At 47.9% G+C, this 27706-nt stretch overlaps 1 protein-coding gene and 3 long non-coding RNA genes across 6 annotated transcripts in view; 2 read left to right on the top strand and 2 right to left on the bottom strand.

Moving 5' to 3' along the window:
* Positions 1-27706, bottom strand: part of LOC145517812 (ubiquitin-conjugating enzyme E2 E2) — a 362107-nt gene that overhangs the window by 4580 nt on the left and 329821 nt on the right. The gene's annotated exons all lie outside the window — the stretch shown is intronic.
* On the top strand, positions 324-22679 carry LOC145517813 (uncharacterized). Its single transcript, XR_014062353.1, has 2 exons — positions 324-579; positions 22450-22679. It is a non-coding gene; the product is annotated as an uncharacterized LOC145517813 (long non-coding RNA).
* On the bottom strand, positions 19148-27004 carry LOC145517817 (uncharacterized). Its single transcript, XR_014062357.1, has 2 exons — positions 25441-27004; positions 19148-22101 (listed from the first exon to the last, which is right to left on the bottom strand). It is a non-coding gene; the product is annotated as an uncharacterized LOC145517817 (long non-coding RNA).
* Positions 26021-27099, top strand: LOC145517815 (uncharacterized). The gene is made up of 2 exons (XR_014062355.1): positions 26021-26480; positions 26630-27099. It is a non-coding gene; the product is annotated as an uncharacterized LOC145517815 (long non-coding RNA).

The following is a 27706-nucleotide window of genomic DNA, read 5'->3' as shown; positions in this document are numbered from 1 at the left end:
TGTCACGCGCGCCTGCGATTCCGGAAGGGAAAGGCGCAGGGAACCCCTGGGACCCTGTCTGAAGGCCCCCCTCTGCTAGGAACCCCGGACACCGGGAGGCTTCACAGCCCGTCCAGGAAAGGGGGGCGACGGGGGTGGAGACTAAGGGAGGAGGCCTCCCCGCTGGCTCGGCGGACTGACCCTGCTCACCAACCCAGGGGACGCGGCCCGCCTCCTGCTCTGGGAAGAGCGAACATGCCCTGCAACGACGAAGCCCGTGGGCCACAACCGCCGGGCCCGTGAGCTGCAACTGCCGAAGCGCGCGCACCCAGACCCCGTGGGCCACGGCCAGAGGGGCCACTGGGGGAATCCCGCGCACCTCCACTCGCCGCAACTAGAGAAATCCCGCAACAGCCGTGAAGACCAGCACGACCAAAAAGAAGTGTATACACACGTGGAAGACTAACGCGGGGGAGAAGCAGCTGAAGGTGAGGAGTGGAGGACAGGCGGACGGCTGAGCTGCAGAGGGATTCTACCTGCAAGGCCAAAAATCGTTCTCTCCTGGATGGTCGGTGGTATAGGAGAAACCACAGGAAAAAGGTTTTTGACTTCCTTTTCTTAAGAAAACATGTATGTCCTTAAAGAAACAAAAACAAAAGCAGCCCAGGATAAGGGAAAAGGGGGTGGGCTCTGGGTCGAGGCTGCCTGCCTCTGTATCTGGGTTCCACCCATAGGCACCATGTCAGATAAGGGACTGGTACCTTGGTTTCCTCAACTGCAAAATGAAGGCAATGGCAGGACCTGCCCCACAGCTGTTAAAAGAAGGCAATGAACTGAATTATTGGCAGGCACATACGAAATTTCTGCTATTGTTTTCAAAATGCAGACAGGCAAATGAATATTCGTGTGCATCTTTAAAAAATATAAATAGGATTATCTTCTTGAAGACATTCTCTTCAGATAAAATCCAAAATCCTTAGCATGTAATTACTCTTGTTTTACTCACTAAGTCGCGTCCAACTCCCTTGTGACCCCACGGATTGTAGCCCACCAGGCTCCTCTGTCCATGGGATTTCATGTAATTATTAGAGAAATGCCAATCAAAACTACAATGAGGTACCACCTCACACCGGCCAGAATAGCCACCGTTTAAAAAATCTACACACAATAAGTGCTGGAGTGGTCCAGTGGTTAGAACTTGATGCTCTCACTGCCCATGGGCCTGGGTTCAATCCCCGGTGGGAGGACTAAGATGCCGCATTCAGCCCAGCGCGTTGCGGCAAAGATGAGCGTGCTGGAGAGGGGGCGGGGAACAGCGAGCCCTTCTGCACTGCTGGTGGGGATGCAGATGGTGCCGCCACGACGGAGAACAGGGTGGAGGTTCCTCAGAAAACACAGAGCTGCCACGTGATCCAGCAGTCTCACTCCTGGGAATCTGTCTGGACAAAACTATAATTCAAAAAGATCCACGCACCCCCATGTTTATAGCAGCAATACTCAGAAAACTCAAGACATGGGAACCACCTAGATGTCCACTGAATAAAGAAGATGTGGTGCATATATGCAACGCAGTACTACTTAGTCATACAAAAGAATGAAAGTTTGCAGTCTGCAGCAACACGATGGGCATGGACGGTATCACGTTTAGTGAGATAAGTCAGAGAGAGACAAGTACTGTGTGATATCTCTTACACATGGAATCTGAAATATGACACAAATGAACTTACCGAGAATACAGAAACAGACTCACAGACATAGAGAACAGGCCTGTGGTTGCCCAGGGGGACGGGGAGGGGGAGGCTGGGGTGGGAGGCTGGGGTCAGCAGATGCAAAGTCGTGCAGAGAGAACGGACACACAACAAGGTCCTGCTGTGCAGCACAGGGAGCTGTGTTCCATGTCCTGTGCTGCACCACAAGGGAAAAGAATACGAGAAAGAAAGTGCATGTGTCACTGAGTCGGTCTGCTGTACTGCAGACATTAACAGAGCATCATGATCTAGACCTAATCTTTCCGGCCTCCCCATGCCACACTTTAACCCGCAATCAGTGGACTCGCGGCTTCTCCAATAGGCCCTGCTCGCTCACAGCTCTCTGCACCTTTGCCTCTTTGACTTCCTCCGCCTGGTGGGCTTCTAGGAACTTCTCAGCTTTAGCTCAGACACAATAGCCTCCTCAGGGGTGTGTCTAGGGGCTTTGTAGCAGGCTTCTGGGCCCCGTTTGTTTTGTCTGCTCATACCTCTATCACTGCACTGAGAATGTACCTTTCAGTTGTTTGTTTAGCAAAGATCCACAATTCCCACTGGAGGGCAACCCACACATTTGCTCCAGACAACTGTCACTGCTGAGGCCCTACTACGTTCCAGGTCCCAGAGAGGTATGCTAAGCAAACTGCTGCCCTCAGGGGACTCTGCCCCGTTCCTCTGTTGCTGCTTGCCGCTGCTAACACCGTGTTTCTGCGAGGATGTACGAATGGATAGAAGCCAAGGAAGGAACACACAAGAATAACAGCCAGAAAGAGCAGTCACTCCGGGAGGCAGGTGTCTCCTCTGTCACACTAGCCTTATATGCTGGTTCATCACAGAACGTTCTTCTCCACACACGATTAGCAAGTCAGGAAAGGGGCCCTGGAGGAGAGGCCAACAACTTTCCTTTCATTTTTCTCCTGGCTGTTTTGGTTTTAGTATGTAGTCGTTTACTTTCCCTGGATTGGGTCTTCATCGCTGCTCAGGGGTGTCTCTAGTTGCGTCGAGCAGGGGCCACCCTTCGTGGCCAGGAGCGGGCTCCAGGGCGCGGGCTCCCCACTTGGGGTGCGCGGGTTTAGTTGCTTCGTGGTGGAATCTTCCCAGACGACGGATCAAACCTGTGTCCCCTGCATTGGCAGATGGATTCTTTATCGCTGAGCCACCAGGGAAGCCCTGGTGGTTGTTTTTTTAAACTTTATTATTGAAATTTGTGGTTTGCACTTTGCCATTTCTTGGATTCTTGCAGGCTACAAACCGCCACTCCTCCAGCTGTCCCACGATCCCCATGATAAACATTTATTCCTTTAGCTACTACTCACCAAGTCACTGGAGCCTTTCCGTAGGTCTGCATTACAATGAGGACTAGCTCATTTTTGTGCCTTTCAGGGGACTTTTGTTCCACGGTTTGGTCTAGCCTGGATTTATTTAAATTGTTTATAAAATTAAAAAGTAACTGATGCTCATTTTAATAAATTCAAGTAATAAAGAGACATGTATGATGTAAAGAATGCAATCTTCTTCCCTTCAGTTCCCCTTCATCTCTGTATCTTTCGCATCTCAAGGTGACCACGGTTGCATGCTCATTGCTCTAGACTTTTTCTTTACTTGTATTTAAACCCAGTGGGAATCACACGATCCTGCAGCTTGCATTTCCCTCTGGGCCAATATACAAGTTGTGTTTCTACGATAGTACAAATAGATTGAGCTGATTATTTTTAGTAACTACAGGGTATTCCTTGCATAGTTATTCAGTATTTATTTTTCTATCCCCTCCTGACGCACACTGAGACTAGATTTGGTTTTTTGCTATCAGGACTTTTACCATCTTGGATACATTTTTTGAGGACATGTTAGAGTCATTCTGGAGGGTAGATTCTTCTAGGTGACAACATTGGACCAGACAGTACAGATTTTAAATTTTTGGTGAATACGACCAAAAGGCCCTTCAATAAAAGGATGTACAATTTACTCTGTTTCTGGGTATTGTCACCAACAGTGCACTACCAATCTTTAACCTATGTACATATATTTTTTGTCATGGTAACAAACAACAGTTCCAACACTGTGGTACCGGGATCTAACTTGATATCTACTGAGCTTTTAACACGTTTCCGTGTTTGTTCACCGTTCATGTTCCTTCTCGTGTGATGTGCTTGTTCATGTTTTTTGTCCATTTTTTCTTTACTGACATGAAGGCGTATTTTATATATTATAAGTATTAAGCATGCACTTAAGGTCAGCTTTGGGTTCAGTATTCAGAAGTCAAAACTGCTTTAGTTTTTGGAAGATTGAACTGACAAATGCCTCTTTGATGTTATTTTGAGATTTTACTGAACTTGTGGAGATCAAAGATCAGGTTACCATCATACTTAGTAAACAAAACCATCATATGGGCTTATTGCTAATATCTGAATACTGGTAGTTAAAATATTGGTAAGCATGATGAATGTAACTCGGGACTGAAAATCTCTTTCAGTCAAAGTCAAACCATGTGACATAAGGAAAAGATCTGGAAGGATCTTCACATGTCCTCAGTACCAATGTTCACAGTGAGCAGGATGAGCGGCGATCATACGGAAAAGTCTCCTGGCACCGAAAAGGCCACACGGCGGCGGGGCCCTGCAGACACCGACACCGCGGAGAGGACTCGGCAACAGCCAGCGGCTGCAGGCTCAGGAAGCCGTGCGTCCAGGGACTGAGGGAAGCAGGGGGTGAAGGCAAGCAATTAGAAATAAAAATGTGAGGGCAGAAGTCTTCCGGGGGCTTCTCACATATTCAGGGGACACTGCCTTTAAACACGCCGCACACGGTTTCAGTTTGTGGGAGGACTTCAGAGACACCGCACGGTGATCGCCGTCAGCCACATCTTTAGGTCTCTGCCTTTGTGTTACCATGAGAGAAAAGGGAAAGCTTATCGATCTGACAGCAAAATCCCCACTAACAGTGATCACATTGGGATAGACAGAAAAAGAAAGCCATGCTTTTCATCAGGCGAAAACATCGAGACCTTGTAGACGTGCAGAAGAGTCACCTAGCAGATGGCAGTGCTGAGAAATGATACAATGACGTCCTTATGACAAACTTTAAAAACATATCTAATTTTTTATGAATTAAAAAAAAATTTTCTTTTGGCCATGTCACAAGTCTTGTGGGATCGTAGTCCCTGACATGGGCCTCCAGTGTGGAAGCACGGAGTCCTAACCATCTGACCACTGGGGAATTCCCTCCAATTTTCAATAATACTACTGTAAGATTACTTAAGATTCTTAAGATAAAATTTCATATTTATTCTTCTTTCTCAGAAGATCATTTTATTGGGAGAACATTCACCCTTGGCTTAAGCTGTTCATTGATTTTTAACATGAGATATTTAGCATTCAGCCAAAATAAGTTCAGTGTACCTCTAAGGAAAATACTGTTTATCTATTATATGTGATGGAAATATTTTCTCCAAATCGTTTGTCCTTTAACCCAGTTTACAATGTCTCTCGTTAGTACAAGTTTAAAGCTTTTCAGTACTTAAATAAGTCAGTCTTTAATATGTTTTAGTGTGATATCATGCATACTGACAGGCTTTCTCCACTCACTCCAGTATTTTAGAAATACTCTCCTGTATTTACAGATAGTAGCTGTTTGTGCAGTGCTGGTTTTATCACATACATGATTCCCGTAAGTGTCCGGGCCTGCTTCTGTGCTCGATACAGCTTCATTCAATTAATCTGCCTCTTGCTTTGTTTACTCCTGTTTTCCTTGTTATGCTTTAATAGTATGCTTGACACCTGGCAGGATACCTTCCCAGCCTTCCTCATTTCTTTCCTTCATTCAGTTTCATTTGGAGAACTATAATCTCGAGGTTAGGACTTGGAGCAATTAAAGCTATTTCCCCCGGGGGTACAGGTATTTCAGGTTTCTTTGAAGAATGTTATCAAGATTTAGGACTATCTGAATTCCTCAGGGTCTACTAATTAAGCACCAAGTGAGTAGGGCAAAGTTAAAGTTTTCATACTTTAGAATGTGGGAAAACCAGACTATTAATTACAGGTCTAACTCAGACCAGAAGGTTGTTAAGGTCCTCGGAAAGATATATATAGATACATATATATATATATATTTAAAATGTATTTGTCGCTGCTGTTTGCTTGCCAAGTCATGTTCGACTCTTTGTGACCCAGTGGACTGTAGCCCTCCAGGCTCCCCTGTCCGTGGGATTTCCCAGGCAAGAATACTGGAGTGGGCTGCCATTTCCTTCTCCAGATCTTCCCGACCCAGGCACTGTACTTGCATCTCTTGCATTGGCAGGCAGATTTTTTACCACTGAGCCACCAGGGAAGCGCATCTATCTACACATATATATCCATAGATATGTCTATATATCTGTATCTGTATCGTGTGTGTGTGGTGGGACGGGGCTCATAAAGTAATTTTGGGAGAAAATCATCACGAGTATTATTTGAACCAAGTGGTGGCTGCAATCCAACTAGATTTGACTTTGAGAACGCCACACAAAGCGTCATACGAGTCTAGCAAGATGTGTTATTATCCCCAAATTAATACCCAGTGATCCTGAAAGAGGATCCGAGTGCCCCACTTCCTACAGAGACATTCGTGTCTTCATAGGATGTGCTTAGGGAAGACGAGCCGGCTCTGCGGGTCTCAGAAGTCTACCAGACAGTGTGGGAGGGGAGAAGGGGGTCTGCGGGAGGGGAAAGGGGTCTGTGGGAGAGGAGAAGGGGGTCTGCAGGAGGAGAGAAGGGAGTCTGCAAGAGAGGAGAAGGGGGTCTGCGGGAGGAGAAGGGGGCCTGGAGGGGGTCTGCGGGAGGAGAAGGGGGTCTGCGGGAGAGGAGGAGGGGGTCTGCGGGAGGAGAAGGGGGTCTGCGGGAGAGGAGGAGGGGGTCTGCGGGAGGAGAGAAGGGGGTCTTCGGGAGAGAAGGGGTTCTGCGGGAGAGAAGGGGGCCTGGAGGGGGTCTGCGGGAGAGGAGGAGGGGGTCTGCGGGAGGGGAGAAGGGGGTCTGTGGGAGAGAAGGGGGTCTGCGGGAGGGGAGAAGGGGGTCTGCGAGAGAGAAGGAGGTATGGAGGGGGTCTGCGGGAGAGAAGAAGGGGGTCTGTGGGAGAGAAGGGGGTCTGCGGGAGAGAAGGGGGTCTGCGGGAGGGGAGAAGGGGGTCTTCGGGAGAGAAAGGGTTCTGCGGGAGAGAAGGAGGTATGGAGGGGGTCTGCGGGAGGGGAGAAGGGGGTCTGTGGGAGAGAAGAAGGGGGTCTGCGGGAGGGGAGAAGGGGGTCTGCGGGAGGGGAGAAGGGGGTCTGTGGGAGGGGAGAGGGTCTGCGGGAGAGAAGAAGGGGGTCTGCGGGAGAGAAGGGGGTCTGCGGGAGGGGAGAAGGGGGTCTTCGGGAGAGAAGGGGTTCTGCGGGAGAGAAGGAGGTATGGAGGGGGTCTGCGGGAGGGGAGAAGGGGGTCTGCGGGAGAGAAGGAGGTATGGAGGGGGTCTGCGGGAGAGAAGAAGGGGGTCTGTGGGAGAGAAGGGGGTCTGCGGGAGAGAAGGGGGTATGGAGGGGGTCTGTGGGAAAGAAGAAGGGGGTCTGCGGGAGAGAAGGAGGTATGGAGGGGGTCTGCGGGAGGGGAGAAGGGGGTCTGTGGGAGAGAAGAAGGGGGTCTGCGGGAGGGGAGAAGGGGGCCTGCGGGAGGGGAGAAGGGGGTCTGTGGGAGAGAAGAAGGGGGTCTGCAGGAAAGAAGAGGACCTGCGGGAGGGGAGAAGGGGGTCTGTGGGAGGGGAGAGGGTCTGCAGGAGAGAAGAAGGGGGTCTGCGGGAGGGGAGAAGGGGGTCTGCGGGAGGGGAGAAGGGGGTCTGCGGGAGGGGAGGAGGGGGTCTGCGGGAGAGGAGAGGGGGTCTGTGGGAGGAGAAGGGGGTCTGGAGGGGCTGTGGGAGGGGAGGAGGGGGTCTGCGCGCCCAGGGCGCTAACCTGCCGGGAGTGGGGTGCAGGGTGCGGAGGTCAGCACCCCTGTGTCCCCTCCTCCCACCACCAAACAGGGAGAAGAAGGCTTTTTCCTCTCGAAGTCCCAGTAGTAGGGAAGAACAAATCCAACTCCATACTACATCTGTTCTTTTACTTTAACCTCTGTATTATTCTATTGCTTGTGTTTGAGTTAGGAATGTTGAGCTGAGCCTGAAGCAGAGCCCATTCTCAAGGCTCTGATCTTGAAGGGGTAACACTCCCATTCACACAGGGACAAAAGGTTACATGCATGACAGAGAATATCATCTGTCATTGTAGGGACACGCTGACCTCACCGATGTGGACAGCTGCAAGAACCAAGGGCTCCGATACCAAGAAGTTTGCAACAATCAACCCTGCCCGTCCCTCACCAGGCCCTTAAAGATGCTTTGCTGAACCCCCTCCCAGAGTCCGGGGTTTGGGGGCACGAGCCGCCCTTCTCCCTGCAGGCCCTGCAGTAGATCTCTCTCTGCTCCCAGCTCCAGCGTTTGCTGTTCACTGTGTCCGACTCTCTCTCTGTCGGGCCGTGAACTTTTGTCCGGTACCACCAGCTGAGGAAGGTGCCACCAGTGAAGCTGGGGTGCCCGTGAGCAGGCGGCTTGGAAGGGCCGTCCCCAGCCGGGGGCTTATGTCGGCCGGGGGGTGTGATGAGCGCGCCCTGGAGCGCCGAGGTGGAGGGCTCCAGCAACCCTGCATCTGATGGGGGGGCCGCCTCCAGGAGAGGGGCCCAGGGCCCAGAGGCTCTTCAGAGGATGCTTTGTGGGGGGGCGGTGGGATTCTGGAGCTGGCTGGCCAGACAATTTTTAAACTTTTAGAAAGGGAAACAGCCATTCTCAAAAGTTGAATGATATAAAGTTACAGTCAAATGACTTGTCAGGGTAATCAATACTTAAAACTCATCATCTCTTACTTCTTTTACCGTTATCATCATTGACCCTCAGAGTGTTGTTTAAAAGTCCCCTCTATCGGTATGGCGGAAGAGCAAGGCATGCCGCTGTGCGTCTTGGCCCAATGAAGCTCTGACAGCCTTCTTTGTTTAACTTTGGTCTTAGTTCCTAACTTAAAATATCACCCAACATTCACGGTAGAATCACTCTCTTTTGTCAGTTACAGCTGCAACAATCAGGGATCCCCAGGTGGTACATTGGTAAAGAATTCACCTGCCAATGCAGGAGACGTACGAGATGAGGCTTTGATCAATCCTCGGGTGGGGAAGATCCCCTGGAGAAGGAAATGGCCACCCACTCCCGTGTTCTTGCCTGGAAAATTCCATAGACAGTGAAGCCTGGCGGCTACAGTCCAGGGATTGCAAAAGACCCTGGTCGAGACTGAGCACAGACACATGCTGTAAAAATCCCCGGGGGTCTTTGGCTGCATGCGATTTGCCCTAAAGAGTACTGTATTTTTTACTCTCTGCAAATTGTGGTCACTTCACATTAGTCAAGTGTATAATAAACAGGTATGTACAGAAGCATGTGACATCACTCCACTTCCACCCCCGACTATTTTAAAAAGTCCCCCGTGCCCGTGGGGAAGGGCTTGGCCAGGGAAGCTGGGCCAGGGCGGGCAGTTTTTCACATCAGGTGCCTGGGAACTGAGACCTCCCACGACCCATGAGAAGCAGTGTTTTGACACGTGTCATCCGAAGGCGTGGATGGCAAGAGGCTGCTTGTCAAAGAAGCCTGGCCTGAAGTAAACAGAGCTGCGCTCATCCTTCGTCTGTCCCACAGCCTAGGAGTCAGGCCTTGGGAGGGGGGAGAAGAGGGGTCAGAACCAGACCTGCTCCATCCTCACGGAGGGGAAATGGAATCAGATTTACATCAGCAGGAGAGGAGACTTTAAAGATGGACCAGACTGATCGTCTATTAGCTGGAAGTGACTTGAATGCTGCTAAATATTGCTAAGGGATGGAAAAGCAAAATTCAGTAAAATTTGGCCTAAGGCAGTGACTGCAGAAAATTAAAGCCATTCCGTGTTAATGCCCCCTGAGTTGAGACGGCTCCACAAATACACTGCTATAACCTGAAGTATACTGTTGATGAAATATTTTTCAATACATCAAAACTTGTCCTCTCAGGCCACACAGCAGTGCTATATACCCTAAATCAATGTGTGTTTTGAAATAGAAAGCGTCTGTTAGCATAGGCCCATCCAGAGAGCAGCACAGATGGTCCATTCCTACTGAGAAGCTATTGGATTGCAATTCCAGGCTTAGTTAAGCAATAATTCCTAATGGACTCTCAGAAAATATCCTTACAGTGCTGGACTTAAGACGCCAGAGATTCATGTTACTTTCCCACCTTTGCAAGAGAGCTGTGGCTGCAGCAAGTAGGAAGGAGTCAAAGTTGCTGATATGTCAAAGCTAAATTTTTTAAAAAGCAGCTTCACTGAGATGTAATTCACATACCATGTAATCCACCCATTTTATGTGCACACTGCAGTGGCTGTTAGTGCGTTCACAGAGGCACACGACCGCAGCCAGAATCCACTTTAGAATATTTTCATTTCCCAAAGATGTCTTTATATCCTGTGCCTCTCAATCCTCCAGCCCGAGGGGGCCACTCCTCCTTCTGTCTCTACGTATTTGCCTATCCTGCACGTTTCATATACATGGAATCATCCAACATGTGGTCTTTTGCGACTGGCTTCTTTCACAAAGCATGCATCACTGCTCCATTCTTTTTTTACTGCCAAATAATACTTCACTGTATGAATGCACCACATTATATTTACCCATTCATTAGCTGATGGACATGTGGGCTGTGCACACATTTTGGAACTGTCAATGGTTTTGCTATGAACATCTGTGTACAGGTTTTGTATGGACCTGGTTTCATTTCTCTTCGATAAATAGCCAGCGGTGGAATTACCTGGCCATATGGTAACTCTATGCTTAACCACTAGCCGAACTGCCAAAATGTTGTCTGAAGAGGATTCACATCGCCACAGGCAATCTGTGAGGGGTCCAGTTCTCATCCTCACCAACACTTGTCAGCATCTGAGGATGCTAGATTTTAAAGACAGAATAGCTTACACCCATTGGACACCTACCAGGTGTCCAGTTTTAAAAAAATATATATATATATACCATGTTCTTTACAAACATGTGTTGCTGCCAACTATGGAAAATAAATCCTCTCCAACTGGAGTATTTTTCTCACGGTCTGTGTCTACAGAGACCAAAGATTATCCCAGTCCTGTCTTCCCTCTACTTGTAACCCCGATGGAAGTAAAAATGACAACAATACTCTTAAGGAGATGTATTTGTAACACACACCTTTTCTTCAACATAAGAAAGTACTTTTTCATCCCACAGTCCTCAAATGTAGTCCGCCCACTAGAAACTATCCTCTAACGCATCCGTTTCCCTCTCAAACCATCTTGTCTGTCTGCGCTGTTCAGTGCGTAGAGCGGGACAGGAGATGGTGGAGACGGGGTGTGAATCCAGCAGGACACATCCCTGGACACATCCCACGCGCCCAGCCTCCACCGCATCGGGGAATCTGGGCTGGAGTCCACAGGCAGAAACAACCCCGCTCAGGGCCAAAGCTAGACCAGAACGTCAGCGGTTTCGGTTGACTGGATGCTTCTGCCTGTTGTTGAGGGCTGGCAGTGTGTAGCCAAGACAGCCTGGTGAGTCACGTGGACACTTCTGCCCTGGGCAGTGACTCTCCCTGGAGGTGTGGGCTGAGGTCTTGCTCCATCTCCTCCTCCCAACTCCCCCCTTTCCTTCGGGGTGGGCAGGGCCTCTTGCAGTCTTAGTCACAGAGAGAGCAGACGGTCTGGGGGTACTGATGATGACCGTTCAATACGTGTCTGTTTAATAAATGAGTTAATGAGCAATTCCACTGGTCAGGATGGAGGGATCTGATTTCTGGCTAGACATCCTTCCTCCTTCCCACACTTGAGCCTGAATGACTTTATCCCTATGGGATCAGCAACTCCAAGTCACTCATGTGAGTTAGGAAGCATCTGGGCAGGCCCGGTGTAAATCTTCTTTTGTGATTTAATATTTAGCTATCTCTGTTTCTGGTCTAAAGCGCACAGTATGATCGACTTCCTATAAATGGCCTCTTGCTTGACTTCAAGATTCCCTGTTATCTCTTTCTGAAGGTTTCAGTTCTTATTTTTTAAAATTGAGGCATGGGTGATGTACAATATTATATATGTTTTCAGTGTACAACATAGTGATTCACAATTTTTAAAGGTTATCCTCCATTTATAATTATTATAAAATATTGACTATATTCCCTGTGTTGCATAACATACTTTGCAGCTTATTTTATACGCAGTTGCTTGTATCGTTTAATCTCCCAACTTGCCTTTCCCTTCTTCCTTTTCCCACGGGTTCTCTGTACTCGTGAGTCTGCTTCTTTTTTTGTTACCTTCATTAAATTGTTGTATCTTTTTTTTAAGATTCCACACATAAGTATATGATACACTATCTGTCTTCCTAAGTCTTATTTCACTACGTATAATACCTTTCAGGTCCATGTTCTTGCAAACGCCAAAAGTTTCATCCTTTTTGTGTGTTCCACTGAGTGTGCGTATCTCACGTTATCCATTCGTCTGCTGAAGGACACGTGGATGGCCTCCATATCTCGACAACTGTACACGATGCTGCCGTGAACACTGGGTGCACTTATCTTTTGGAATTGGTGTCTTCATTTTCTTCGGATATATTCCTACGAGTGGAATTTCTGGGTCATGTGATAGTCCTATTTTTAATTTTTTTGAGGAACCTCCATACTGTTCTCCACAGTGGCTGCACCCATTCACATTACCACCATCGGTGCATGAAGGTTCCCTTTTCTCCACATCCTCCCAAATATTAATTGTGTTTTTTTGATAGCCATTTTTTGATGATGAAATAATATCTCATTTTGGTTTTGATTTGCATTTCTCTGATGATTACTGATGTTGAGCATCTTTTCGTGTCTCTGTTGACCATCTGTGTGTGTCTTCTTTGGAAAAATGTCTATTTAGGTCTTCTGACCTTTTTTGAAAAGAATTTCTGTTCATTTTTCCTTCTCGTGAGATCAGTATGTATGTCCCTTTCCAACAGGACCCAGTGTGGTCAGCACCACTGTGTGCAGACCCTGGGCAGCTGCTGCTTTCTGAACGAGGTCCCTGTCTCACTCTGTGGTCCACACCCCGGCTCAGCACCGCGGGCTCACGCATGCCTCCTGAGCTCCTCCATACCTCACAGTCTTTCTTGAATTCGACAGGATGGCGAGACTTCCCTTCCACAGGATGTCTCTCAATCTGGGTTCACCCAATGTCTCCTTGTGACCAGACCCCGAGCATGTCTTTTTTGCAGGAATAGCGTGGACTGGGCTTCTCTTGTCCACATGCCACGGGGAGGCACCAAATGTCACTCGAGCCAACCCTTGGTCAGCTGGTCAGATTGCTTTCCGCCAGGTTTCTCCACTCTCGAGTCAACACATTTACCTTTGTGACTGATAAATATTTTATAGCAACTATTCCAAATTAACCAATATCCTGTACTCCAACAAGCCCCCACCCACCTGCTTTGGCGTTCATTAATAATTCCTGACTCGAACAGCCACCGTCCTGATGGCTGTCAAGTGAGGTCTTTCTATCTTCCTCATCCCCACTACATTTACCATTTATTAGTCCTTCTGCCCATTTTTAATCGAGTTTTTTTTTTGTATCGAGTTGTATTAGCTGTTTATTTTGGATATTAACCCCTTAAAGATCGTATCATTTGCAAATATTTTCTCCCATTCAATAGATTGTCTTTCCACTTTGTTGATGGTTTCCTTCACTGTGCAAAAGTTTTTACATTTAATTAGGTCCAATTTTTTTATTTGTGCATTTATTTCCTTTGCTTTAGAAGACAGATCCCCCTAAAAATATTACTACATTACTATAATTTATCTCAGAGACTATTCCATCTTTTCTTTTAGGAGTTTCATGGTTTCCTATTTTACATTTAGGCCTTTAACCAATTTTGAGTTTATTTTGTATATAGTTTTAAAAAAAGTTCTAATTTAATTCTTTTACATGCAACTGTCCAGTTTTCCCAGCACCACTTATTGAAGAGTCTGTCTTTTCTCCATTGTATATTCTTGCATCCTTTGTTGTAGATTAATTGACCATAAGTGTGTAAGCTTATTTTTGGGCTCTCTACTCCATTCCATTGATCTGTGTCTGTTTTTCTGACAGTACCATTCTGTTTTGATTACTGTAGCTTTGTAATGTACTCTGAATTGGGCTTCCCTGGTGGCTCAGACAGTAAAGAATCCACCTGCAGTGCAGGAGACCTGGGCTTGATCCTTGCTTTGGGAAGATCCCCTGGAGAAGGGAAAGGCTACCCACTCCAGTATTCTTGCCTGGAGAATCTCCATGGACAGAGGAGCCCTACAGTCCATGCCTACTTCTGCTTCAGCCAAGTGGGCAGACTGACTTCCAGGATTCAAACTCTTACTGTATCCTTCTTATATAGGTAAAGAACCATGTCAAACAAATTCTAACATGTCATAGGTAGTAAACTGTGAATCTTGTTTTCCATTTTTCTACTAGCACAAAACAGGGGATAGAGGACAGGCAGACTGATCCTCTGGGGACCATGGACTGACTAAGTGATATTCACTGATCTTGGGGTGGCATCCTTCTTGCACACCAAGCCTGGCCTGGGAATCTGTGGGAGACCAGGCACAGGCAAGCGCACACAGTCACCAGTGATGCTGGCACAGTGGTTAGGAAACCAAGTCCTGGGGATTCTGATCCCCAAATATCTGTTGGCCCTTACCCTCTTCCACCTCTTCACAGCCTCTGTCATCTCCTACCTGGACTATCAAAATACCCTTGAACATCCCCTTTTTCGGTCTTTCTTCTCCCAGATGAATTAAGCTTTAGTCTGCAGAGACATAAACCTGGTCCTAAAAGGTCCCTCTTTTCAAACCCTCTGTTTTCCACTGTCCCTTCTCCCCTGCCATGAGACTCCCCAGGGCCAAGGCCAACTATGCATAAAGATGCTTTTTGGCCAATAACCTGCTTGATGTCCCAGATGTTTTTTACTCATTAGATTATTTTTCTATGTCCTAATCGTACTTGTATCTTCAATGGGGGCTGCTCTGATGTTCTGCCCTCTCCTTTAGTTGTCAGGAGTTGCTGCTGGAGGAGCCTCTTGAGCAGTGACTCCTGACGACAACGGGGTGAGTCTACATCATCGCCCTAGTCTTCCTTAGGAACACCCGTCTCTGAGGATGAAGACGAAAGGTCTCATGAAGGGGGCTCTTAAAACACAGAGAGGAGGGAAGAAAGGTAACTGCACACACATTAAACCCTCCGAAATAATGCTGATTCAGGAGAATCACCTTATCCCATACGGGAGAGGGGTTCCACGTGCTCCCTGTGGGATTTTTCTAATCTGGGCTTTAAACCCTCACAGAGTTAAGCCAACTTCTCTGCAGCCAGATGGCCCCTCGCACCCCCAGGGTAGAAGACCCAGCCCTCTGCTTGCTGCTGCTCCCCAAGTAGGTCCTGGGTGACCCCGAACGAGCCTTGTTGCACTGGCCACGGTAACACTCTGACCTTTCTTACCTTAACACCGCTCAGGATGGCTGCCAGCTGCTCTCACTTTAAGAAAATTCCAGGCCTACTCTGGGACAAAGACGCGCAGTAAAGCCCTGTAGCTCCCTCACTCTCCGGGAGGGTGCAGTGACGCGGGATTGGGCCTCTCTCAGCTGTGGAGAAAAAGGAATCCTCTGACACTGCTGGTGGGAATGTAAGCTGGTGCACCCACTGTGGAGAACAGTATGGAGTTTCCTCAAAAAGCTAAAAATAGAACTACCCCAAAAATGAAAGTGTGAAACTGTTAGTCGCTCAGTCGTGTCTGACTCTTTGCGACCCCATGGACTGTAGCCCATCAGGCTCCTCTGTCCATGGGATTATCTAGGCAAGAATACTGCAGTGGGGTGCCATTTCCTTCTCTAAGAACTACCATAGGATCCAGAAATCCCACTTCTGGGCATATATCCAGACATATATCCAGGCATAAATCTAATCCAAAAGATGCGCCCCTGTTCCTAGCAGCACTACTCATAACAGCAAAGACAAGGAAAACACCTAAATGTCCATTGACAGGAGTGGATAAAGACGTGGTCCATATATACAAGGGAATACTACCCAGCCATAGAAAAGAATGAAATAATGCCATTTGCAGCAACATGGGTAGACTTAGAGATGATCATACTAAGTGAAGTAAGGCAGAAAGAGAAAGACAAACACCATATAATATTACGCACATGTGAAATCTAAAATAGGACACAAATGAACCTGTCTACAAAACAGAAAGACTCACGCACGTGAAGAACAGACTGGTGGTCGCCTGGGGGAGGGGGCTGGAGGAGGAGGGAGTGGGGGGCTGGGGCCAGCAGATGTGAGCCTTTACATACAGACGGGTAGATGAGGTCCTACTGCACAGCACAGGGAGCCACACTCAATACCCTGTGATACACCATGATGGAAAGGAGTATGAGCCCTACGTGTGTGTGTTCAGTCACTCAGCTGGGTCTAACTCTTTGTGACCCCATGGACTGCAGCATGCCAGGCTCTCCCGTCCTTCACTATCTGCCAGGCTCTCCCGTCCTTCACTATCTCCTTTGCTCAAATTCATGTTCATTGGGTCCATGATGCTATCTAATCATCTCATCCTCTTTCACCCCCTTCGCCCTTTGCCTTCAGTCTTTCCCAGCATCAGGGTCTTTCGCCATGAAGTGATGGGACCGGATGCCGTGATCTTAGTTTTTGAATGCTGAGCTTTACGCCAGCTTTTCGACTCTCCTCTTTCATCCCCGTCAGGAGGCTCCTTAGTTCCTTGTCCCTTTCTGCCACCATAGTGGTGTCATCTGCATCATATCTGAGTTTGCTGATGTTCCTCCTGCCAATCACTTGTGCTTCGGCCAGCCCAGCATTTCACATGATGTGCTCTGCATATAAGTTAACAAACAGGGTGACAATATACAGCCTTGTCGTACTCCTTTCTTTAGTTTGAACCAGTCCATTGTTCCATGTAAGGATCTAATTATTGCTTCTTAACCTGCATACAGGTTTCTCAGGAGACAGGTAAGGTGATCTGGTGTTCTCACCTCTCCCTACATATATCTTTATATATATATATATAAATTACACATATACATGTGTAACATAATTTCTTTGCTGTGGAGTGGAAATTAACACAACATTGTAAATCAACTATACGTCAAAAAAAAAAGTAAAAAAAACAAAAACAAAAACAAATCCACAGAACTGGGCCTCTAGCTAACTGCAGGGCAACTCTGCAAAGCAGAGAAAATGCCCCTTTATCTGGCTGCCTCCTCCCCATTTGGCTAACTCCCTGCTGTATTCACTTTCCCTTCCTGACACTCACAGGTCATCTTCTCCCAGAGGAAATGATCCTATATCTGATCTCAATGCAACTGGTAACGAATGGGCCATCTTTTCCAGAGATGTGCACCTTTGCAAAGAGAACTCTGGAGACCCATTTAGCCCAAAGAAATGAAACGGACACAAAATAACTGGAACAAAGGAGTAGGTGCATAACTTGGCTTGGACTCAGAGGACTTCGGGGTTCTTCACATCACAGAGCTGAAAGCCAGCCTCCGCTCTGCCGCTGGAAGGGACGCGGAGCAGGGTGTGACTCAGCTGTGTCTCTGTCCCCCTTCTTGTAAGCCTGATTCTGACGATGACTCCTCACGGAGCTGCCTCCACAAGTCATCACTCGTGAAAATTTGACCCACACCGAGGCTTCGCTTTGCCAGTGACACTAACGCCCGTGTGCACGCTGTGGTGTGTGCGCTCAGTTGCTCAGTCATGTCCAACTCTTCGCGGCCCCATGGGCTGTGGCCCGTAGGCTCCTTTGTCCGGGGGATTCTCCAGGGAAGAACCCCCCGGAGTGCGTTCCCATTTCCTACTCCAGGGGATCGTTCCTATGACAGTACTTGAATTCTTCCTCCCAGATACGTCATTATATCTGAGGGAATGGGTTGGAGAAGGCTGGCTTCCTGGCTCTTAGCCTGCAGATCCTTTGATGGGTGGGAGACACTGCTCTCTACTCGGAGCTGGAGGCTGGTAGGAACCTCACTCTTAGGGGCCTTAACCCACCACTGTATTTATTCAAGATGGCTTAAACCGTGGGGGTACTTTTTGGAACTGGAAAGACCACCCTTTTTTCCTTTTTGCTTGCACCTCATGGCATGCAGAACCTCCCGGACCAGGGATGAAACCCGAGCCCTCTGCAGGGGAAACGCGGCATCTTAACCGCAGGACCGCCGGGGAAGTCCAGAAACGCCCTCTTGACGCAGTGTGGAACGGGCCACTCGAAGCCCTAACCTTTAAACGCCTGTAGGGGCGTGGCTCCAGGATCTCAGAGGCAGCGCCTCCTTGGGAGTCTTTTTTTTGGAAGCTAAATTTTGCTGTTAAAATGGAATCTGGTAACCAGCAGTGAACTACACAACTGTACTTAAGTTCTAAAACAGTTATTTTCACAGCAGTTTTATGAAGTTTAATTTATCCCACTGCCCTCAAAGAGGTAATGAATGCTTCAAACAGTTCCACCTATTTTTCTATAACTGGCTACATTGTTTCCAGTGTAAATATGCTGAGGAGGTTTGCATAGAGATGACACATCTAGGGCTGTTTTCTTTGGCGGGGGTAAGCAGTGACTAGGCCCACTGCCCCTCAATGGGGGTGCACTCACATGTGCCTAAACAATCACAGTTTCACTTAGTTTGCACATTAGTTTAAATAACTACTCTTCATATACTTCCCAGGTGGTAAAGAACACGTCTGCCAAGGCAGGAGACATAGAGATGCGGGGTCAGTCCCTGGGTTGGGAAGACCCCCTGGAGGAGGGCATGGCAGCCCACTCCAGTGTTCTTGCCTGGAGAATCCATGGACAGAGGAGCCTGGTGGGCTACAGTCCATGGGGTCACAGAGTCAGACACGACTGAGCGACTTAGTACACTCACACACACACACCGTGATTGTTTTTAAGAATGATTATTTTTTCAAATATACATTTTTAAGGTTCAATCAACCCTCTAGACCTGTTAAATTTGTCCCCATTTTGTTAGAAGCCAATAAGCAAATTCTGGGCACTGACATACACCACACTGTCTTACTTAGGTTTAGAAAGCCAAACAAAACATACAGCCCTGTGGAAACTATACCTCAACGACTATTTGTGGCAAATAAAATGAATAGAATGGATGTTCCTTTTAATTTCATCTACTTACCAACATTTCCCTTATAGAATATATCTAGTGAGGATTCTTGCATATATTACTAAATTATCAGTTTAAAATTTACTGAATTCTTCAAAAATGTTTATTTTTCCAGATAAAATATAAAGAGCTTCAAAGAGGAAATCATTAGAGGTAAATAATACAAAGTGCTCAGCACACCAGGAGAGACATCCAGTTCTTTATTAAGAGATACGAGGGGTGATCTTTATTAAGAGATACGAGGGGTGAGTGTGTGCGTGAGGGTGTGTGTGTGTATGTGTGTGAGGGTGTGTGTATGAGGGTTGTGTGTGTGAGTGTGCATGAGGGTGTGTGTGAGGGTGTGTGTGTGAGGGGGTGTGTGTGTGAGTGTGCGTGAGGGTGTGTGTGTGAGTGTGAGGGTATATGTGTGTGAGGGTGTGTGTATGTGTGAGGGTGAGTGTGTGTGAGGGTGTGTGTGTGTGTGAGGGTGTATGTATGAGGGCTGTGTGAATGTGCATGAGGGTGTGTGTGAGGGTGTGTGTGAGGGTGTGTGTGTGTGAGGGTGTATGTATGAGGGTTGTGTGTGTGAGTGTGCATGAGGGTGTGTGTGTGTGAGGGTGTGTGTGAGGGGGTGTGTGTGTGTGTGAGGGTGTGAGTGTGTGTGTGTGAGGGTGTGTGTATGTGTGAGGGTGCATGTGTGTGAGGGTGCATGTGTGTGAGGGTGTGTGTGTGTGTGAGGGTGTGTGTGTGTGAGTGTGCATGAGGGTGTGTGTATGTGTGAGGGTGCATGTGTGTGAGGGTGTGTGTGTGTGAGGGTGCGTGTGTGTATGAGGGTATGTGTGTGTGAGTGTGCATGAGGATGTGTGTGTGAGGGTATATGTGTGTGAGGGTGTGTGTATGTGTGAGGGTGCATGTGTGTGAGGGGGTGTGTGAGGGTGTGTGTGTGTGTGAGTGTGCATGAGGGTGTGTGTGTGTGAGGGTATATGTGTGTGAGGGTGTGTGTATGTGTGAGGGTGCGTGTGTGTCAGGGTGTGTGTGTGTGTGTGAGGGTGGAGCGGGGCGGAAGGGATCCTGAGGCTGAACTGCCTCCGGGCCTCTGAGTGAGAACACAGCCACTTATCTGTGTGAACAATGACGTATTTTCACTTGCAAATCAGGTCCAGCAGGTATCTACAGGGCTTTGCATACTTAAATTACTCAGTCTAGGATAATCCTAAAAAACCAGTAATAAATCAAAATAATCCTGGAGAACTATTCCCTGAAAGATAACAAAAGAATTAATAAGCACTGGCATTGAGCTGAATTAGAGGTTATTTCTAAGGTACATGGTGCCAAACTATCGTGGTGTCAACTCGCGCTAACTATTTTAACAGGCTTTAAAATTCTTATTGGAGTGACAAGTAGATGCTTGTGTCCTTAATTCAACATTGTTCAAAAAAAAAAGGGGGAAGGACATATAACCGCCTCATGCTCATGGCAGGACAGACAGGGCTGCTGGTGTTAGGCAAACACGACTATCTCTTACTACAATTTTGTTTAAAATCGGAAATGAAAATTAGCCTAGTAATTTAATTCTCATTTGTACTAAGTTCAAGTCTCTGGTACCCGATATCTGACACAGAGGCCTCCAGGTAATCCAGTGTGGGCTGACAGGTCATGGTGAAGGCTGACCACAGGGCAGGAAAAGAGAGGTTTCATGCCTTCAGGTCCACTGGCTCTTTGGGACTCTGCCCGCCCCTGGGAGCGATGTTAAATGCTTAATCAAATGCACGTGGATTCCTTAGAAGGCGCAGGGTTGTACTAACAAGTACACCATCAATCTATAATCAAGTTACAAACCAAACTAAAATAACTGTTTCTCTAGGGATGACATAAATACTTTCATTAGCTGGTGATGTTTAATGTCAGAACTAAAGTCTGTGGAGTTGTAAGAGGGTCAGCCCAAGTCATCACATGATGCTTGTGCCAACTCCAGATGGTTTACTTGACTGATAGCATTCGAAGTTCTTAGGAAGTGGTACTTCACTTATCATGGGAATGGAGGTGTTTATAAAAATTTGGTTTTAGCACTTGAACTAGTCAATAGTAACATGTAGATGAGCAGGCTTTAGTGGCCAGAAGTGCTGAAACAGGCAAAATAATATGTCCATCCTGGACAGGCCATATGCAGCTGACGGCTGCAGGGAAACAGTGTCAGGTCCCACAAGCAGGGGCACCACCCCCTCATCCACGACCCTACCTTCCAAGTCGGATGAAGGATGATGGTCTGTAAGCTAAACACAGTGGAGTCCACTTCAGGGAGAAGCTGCTGATGAGCCGGTTCCCTGAACTGTCTCTTATTAGAGGCGGTTTGATTTCAGGATGGTCCACATCTCACAGTCTGGACTCATTGACCAGACTTGCCTTTAAATAAGCCTGAGACCCAGGCATCAAAACTGAAAACATATATTTATAGATATGTCTGTGTGTGTGTGTGTGTCTGCTTAGGGGTGTAAAAGTGTGAGGCAGAGAAGTGGCAATAATAAAGCAAAATGCTGTTTGCATACTTGTATTTATCTGGCCTGTCATCCCAGCCTGAGAGAATAAAAGCTGTTAGAGCAATGTACTTTTGAGGGTGGAGGATGAATGTACAGATCTGACATGGTTTGTTTTGAGATGAGCCTGAAGTCACGGCAAAGTATTGAGGCAACTGGGTTTTGTTAGGGCATCAAGCTGATAGTGGCTTTGGAGGACATATCTCATTAGGTGGAACCAACTCTTGCCCGGTCACTATTGTTGACACTCCTTTGATAAGACCTTCTATAATATGACCTTCAAGGGATATCACCCCGGAGAATAACAATGAGAAATGCAGTAAGACAGCCATTTTGACAGGTTCCTCTCAGAGACAGGCTGACCTACTATGGTGATGTCAAGAGAAACAAAAAGCTAGATTGACTTTCTAATGGAATTTGTCAGATCCCTATAAACTCCAAGGAAGGCTGCTTAAGCCTTGTTTGCAGACAAGAGGATAAGAGAAATACAGTGAGAGTAACTTGCTATTAGAGAACTGAAAACTTACCTTTGAAAAATCCTACGGATGAGGCCTGCTACGTTCTTTATCTTTGGAAAACAGTGAATGATTAGAAGTTGAATCTCATCAGCTGTATGGACTACATAACTGATAGGCAAAGAAAGGAAAAATTGTACAGAACATATTGATTCTGTTTGTGCTGTTTCAGAATCACAGAATGTTAGCATTTGTTTTAAAATTGTGTAGGAGTCTTGGTATAGAGGAAGAAATGCTGGATTCTTGAGATATACATGGTTTAAGCCACTTGAATGGCATAAAGGATAGCATTCTAAACGATAAGTGTGCATTGCATATTTTAAGGGTAAATCTTTCATTTCTTGTAAACAATGCATGTACGTAATACTGGTTTCATCTTAAACCTGGAATCAGTTGGTTTTTAACCCTGACACAATATCAACAAATCTAATCTGTTTTCTTTCCATGTTTATTTTTCAGGTAGCGTTGTTTTATATGGTACAGCTTTGAGAAAGCTAAAAGAATACAAAGAACTATCATTAATGATTGGGATTTTTTAAAAAAGGAAGAGAACAGAGGCATTTAGAAAACTGAACCAATTCCTTCAGAAACAACTGTCAAATTCTGAATGGTGAATGCATGATTCACTTTAAGAGCTATGTCAGTTTATACGTGTAAATGGGAGATTAAAGATCGCTGACCAAAACAAAGGCTACCAGCATATTGAAGTATTCTTCCAAGGAACTGCAAAAATTTAGACACTGATCTGTTATGGGAAACTGCTTTTCTCCATGCCCACAAGCCACATTCAGTTCAGTTCAGTTGCTCAGTCGTGTCCGACTCTTTGCGACCCCATGAATCGCAGCACGCCAGGCCTCCCTGTCCATCACCAACTCCCGGAGTCTACCCAAACCCATGTCCATCGCGTCGGTGATGCCATCCAACCATCTCATCCTCTGTCGGCCCCTTCTCCTCCTGCCCCCAATCCTTCCCAGCATTAGGGTCTTTTCCAATGAGTCAACTCTTCGCATGAGGTGGCCAAAATATTGGAGTTTCAGCTTCAACATCCGTCCTTCCAATGAATATTCAGGACTGATCTCCTTTAGGATGGACTGGTTGGATCTCCTTGCAGTCCAAGGGACTCTCAAGAGCCTTCTCCAACACCACAGCTCAAAAGCATCTATTCTTCGGCGCTCAGCTTTCTTCACCGTCCAACTCTCACATCCATTCAAGTCACACTAATGTGCAGTTATTCTTCCTTTTTCTTTGTAACGTTGTTATAAATACGTTCATAACATCATTGCTTTTTCTTTCTGTCTACAGTTATCAGGCTCCATTTATTCCCTTTCTTTTCCTTCCAGGGTCCTCCCTAAAAGGAGAGTAAGGACCAGAATGAACACCATTGCTTCTTGACCTAGCGTTTTGTTTCACTGAAGTGTGACCAAATGGAGGAGAGAAGGCTTCTGAAATTTTAGTCAAGCAAGAGCTCAGGGCTCTCCTGGATGCCTGAGGGCCTCAGCTGCGTGTTCAAAGCCTGGCGTGGAGCTGGAGAGCGTTCCAGACGGTACTCGCATTCATGCGGTGAGAACTGATGGGGAGATGAGGTCAGCTGATGGAGAGGCCACAGAACCTTATGTTCTTGAAGTGCGAGAGTGCAATTTGTAAAGAAGTTATTATGAAGAAGGAGCAGTGATCCAGACTCTTTTCATACGGGAGAGAACCCAAGCTCCTGGTTGTGCAGGCACTGAGCTGCAGAGTGGAATCGTCCACGTGAGTGCAAGTTCTCCGTGCTGCCTCCTGACCATCCAGTGCTTGGAAATGCAGACACATCCAAACCTCAAACCTCTCCTTGGTGACCTTCCTCGTTTAGACTGTCTTGACCTTGTGCTTGATAGCTGTGACATCGGAACTTAGTTAAACAGATGTTGACCATCGTCCTTTCCTAAAGCAGGGCATCCCGTGAAGAGTCAGAACAGGAGGAGGAAAGGCTAACATTTGAAAGAAAACAAACACCAGACCCTCTTTCGAGGCCACTGGACACTGCTGGGTCTTCAGAAAATTGAGGGAACCTCCTCCAGTCAAATTCCAAGGCCCCTGGGAGCTGGTACATGACGCAGAGTATTCTCACCAATATTCTGGCAGGAGCTTTGTGGACCCCTGTACTAGTCGGCTGGGACTAACATAACAAATTACTAACAACTGGGTGACTTCCACAACAGAAATTTAGTTCTCATCGTTTTGGAGGCTGAAGGTCCAGTCCAGTTTCCAGTGAGGGTTCTCCTCCTGGCTTGTGGACAGCCACCTTCCCTGGGCCCTCACGACTTCATTTAGCCTTAATTACCTCCTTATAAACCCTATCTACACCCACTCCAGTGTTCTTGTCTGGAGAATCACAGGGACGGGGGAGCCTGCTGGGCTGCCGTCTCTGGGGTCGCACAGAGTCGGACACGACTGAAGCGACTTAGCAGAAGCAAACCCTATCTACAAATACTGTCATGTTAAGAGTTGCAGCTTCTGCACATGAGTTTTGGGGGAACAGAGCTCCGTCCACGGCACACCCTTAGAGGCTACCCTTCCTGTGTTGGGGGGTCAGTGACAGCAAGCCATCTTTCCCATCTCCAGCATCCTTTCCCGACATGCAAGGCCCCAGGTCAGTCATCCTTCGCACACCCTCATCTCTGCGTTTCCTTGTTCGACACCTGAATGACAGTCCTCCCCAGGCACCCCATCTCTTCAGTCATACCCTCTCCCAGTCCAACAAGGTGGCATGCTATTTCTGTACTTTCTGGATTTCTGACCCACCCTCCGTTACAGTCTAAGTGGTTGGAAGAACACTCCTGTGATTGTGATCTTAGCCCCCACAGAACCCCCTGCAGTGCCCGGCACAGTGCTTTCCCACTTTAGACGTTCTCTAAAATTAGAGTAATGGGTAATAACTGCAATGGCTATTTACTACTAGGCCAATTTAAAATGACTAAAAGTGAACAGGAACATTATTTTAAGATTTTAAGATTTTAAGAAATTTGTGTGAGGGACTTGTCTGGTGGTCCAGTGGTTAAGAATCCACCCTGCAATGCAGTGGACAGGGGGTGTCCCTGGTTGGGAACTAAGATCCCATATGCCTGTGTGAGCAGCTAAGCTGCTGTGGGCAAAGATGCCGGGGTGCTGCAACTAGAGAAGCCTGCACATGCAGTGAAGAGCCTGAGCGCCTCAGCTAAGACCAGATGCAGCCAAAAACAAAAAAATAAGACAGAAAATAAAAAAAGGAAATCTGTGCAAATAGTTTGTGTGAAGGGGTGCATGTCAGGGAATACTGTTAGAAGACTGGGGTAGATGAAGGGGACTTTGAAGAGATGGCTGAGCTCTGGGCACCTGTTCCCACAAAGGCTGCAGAGTGCTGTTACAGGGCCGAGGGCAAGGCGTCCCGTAGCTGGAGGGACCTTGGCAAAGATACTGGAAGCTCGGACTCACCAGAGGTCAGTGCTGGGAGATGGTCTGAGAAAAACATGGAAGCTGCACAGAACAGATGCAGGAGTACTTATACTTGGCTCCCGTCGGAGGTTCTGATGTCCTCTGCCTCACTCCAAGCTGGCCAGTTCTGAGCCCACAATCAAAATCATGCGCCTGGGGAGCCGGAGTGTGCTGGGCCCGTTTTACAGCACGCATGTGAGTGCGCTGCAGCGGGCTTCTGTGATGCGTGTCAGACATTGTGAGGACAGCCTCCTGTTGGCCAGTGACTGGTCTCAGCCTAGCTTCGTGGGATCTTACCCACAGAGTTCTCCTTCTGCTCATGATCTCTGTACAGATGGAGGGGGTCCTCTGAATTGGGGGGGTGAGGAGATACGGGCCCTTTGTCTGGGGAACACGGACGGGCGGGGGATGAGCTGCGGGAGGCCGAGGACTGAGAAAGGGCGCAGCCGCTGCGCGCCACCCCGCCCCACCCCGAGTCAGCGGCGTGAGGCTCCTTCCCAGCCTGGGGGGCAGACGCCACTGCAGACAGGCTGAGGAGGGCCCTCGGGCCCCCTGAAAGCACGCTGCGTACCGGCACGGCACGGGCAGGTGGGGGAGGCTCCTGCCCGCGGGGCACCCTGGCGGAGTGGGGTCCCCGGCACACGGCTTCGTCGCCGGGGAACACAAGTGCTGCCCCCAACCTCCGGATCACAGGGCGGGGTCACTCACGGTCTGGTTCTTGGACTGCAGTGTCCTTCAGGGCAGGGCCTTTAACCGAAGTGTTCTAACTACTCACTTCTACCTGCTCCGGCCCGGGGCCAGAATCGGAGCTTGGTACATGTTGCTGGACGACCAAGGGACCAAGCGTGGGGCATCCCTGTGGTGTCGCGCGGAGAAGCTGCATCTCAGCAGTGTCACCCGGAGACCACGGCGGGACCGCAGGACCAGCGGGGACGGGTGCAGGCTCCGGCGGGGAATCCAGAACCGGAGCCCCAGTTCCGCCCTGCCCCGGACAAGCCCCCTAGCCTCTCGGAGCCCGTGTCTGCATCTGCAAAAAGCAGGTAACACAAGTGCCCACCCCAGAGTGGTTAAGAGGACTAGATGAGGCAATCACGCAGGCTGCTTCCTTATCTTGGTCACTGTAAACAGTGCTGCTGTGAACACTGGGGTGCCTGCATCTTTCCAAATGAGTGGGTTTTGTTTTCTTCAGAAACATCCTCAGGAGTGGAAAAGAAACCAATTCTTTGGAAAAGACCCTGATGCTGGGAAAGACTGAAGGCAGGAGGAGAAGGGGGCGACAGAGGATGAGATGCTTGGATGGCATCACCAACTCGATGGACGTGAGTTCGAGCAAGCTCCGGGAGACGGTGAAGGACAGGGAGGCCTGGCGCGCTGCAGTCCGTGCGGTGGCACAGAATTGGACGCGACTGAGTGACTGACCACCACCACCACCCAGGAGTGGAATCGCTGGGTTATACAGTGGTTCTGTTTTCAGTTTCCTGAGAAACCTCCATATTGTTTTCCACAGTAGCTACACCAAGTCACACTGCCACCAACACTGCATAAGGGCCCCCTTTCTTCCCCACTGCCGCCAACACGTGCTATTTGTAGACCTCCTGCTGACAGCCATTATGACAGGGGTGAGGCGTATGTCACTGGGGTTCTGATTTGCATTTCTCTGATGATTAGTGATGTTGAGCATCTTTTCATGCGCCTCTTGGCCATCTGTATGTCCTCTTTGGAAAAATGTTTATTCAGGTCTTCTGCCCATTTTTTAATTAGGTTGTTTGTTTTTTGATGTTGAGTTGTATGAGATGTTTGTATTCAATATTTGTTGAATATTAATCCCTTCTCAGCGGCTTCACTTTCACTTTTCCCTTTCATGCATTGGAAAAGGAAATGGCAGCCCACTCCAGTGTTCTTGCCTGGAGAATCTCAGGGAAAGGGGAGCCTGGTGGGCTGCCGTCTATGGGGTCGCACAGAGTCAGACACGACTGAAGCGACTTAGCAGCAGCAGTCATACAATTTGCAGCTATCTTTCCCCATCCCGTAGGCTGACTCTTGACGGGCAGTGTTTCCTGGCTTCCCCTGGGACAACCTGGAGGACATTTCTTTTCCCCGTTTTTCCCAGGGATGACCCTAGGAGATACCTAAGGATCAGCTTTGGTTCAGAAACTCACCACGTGCAGCCTTCACACCTTGGTACTAAGCAAGATTTACCAAGACCCTGGTCTAAGTTTCTTCCCACCATAAAAACATTTATTTTCACTGGGAGTGAAGTCAGTCA

The sequence above is a fragment of the Giraffa tippelskirchi genome, chromosome 8, assembly GCF_054371585.1.
Source record: "Giraffa tippelskirchi isolate mGirTip1 chromosome 8, T2T-mGirTip1v1.2.pri, whole genome shotgun sequence".
Classification (NCBI taxonomy): domain Eukaryota; kingdom Metazoa; phylum Chordata; class Mammalia; order Artiodactyla; family Giraffidae; genus Giraffa; species Giraffa tippelskirchi.
Note: the sequence above shows the minus strand (reverse complement) of the source record. Positions and strands in the feature narration are given on the sequence as shown.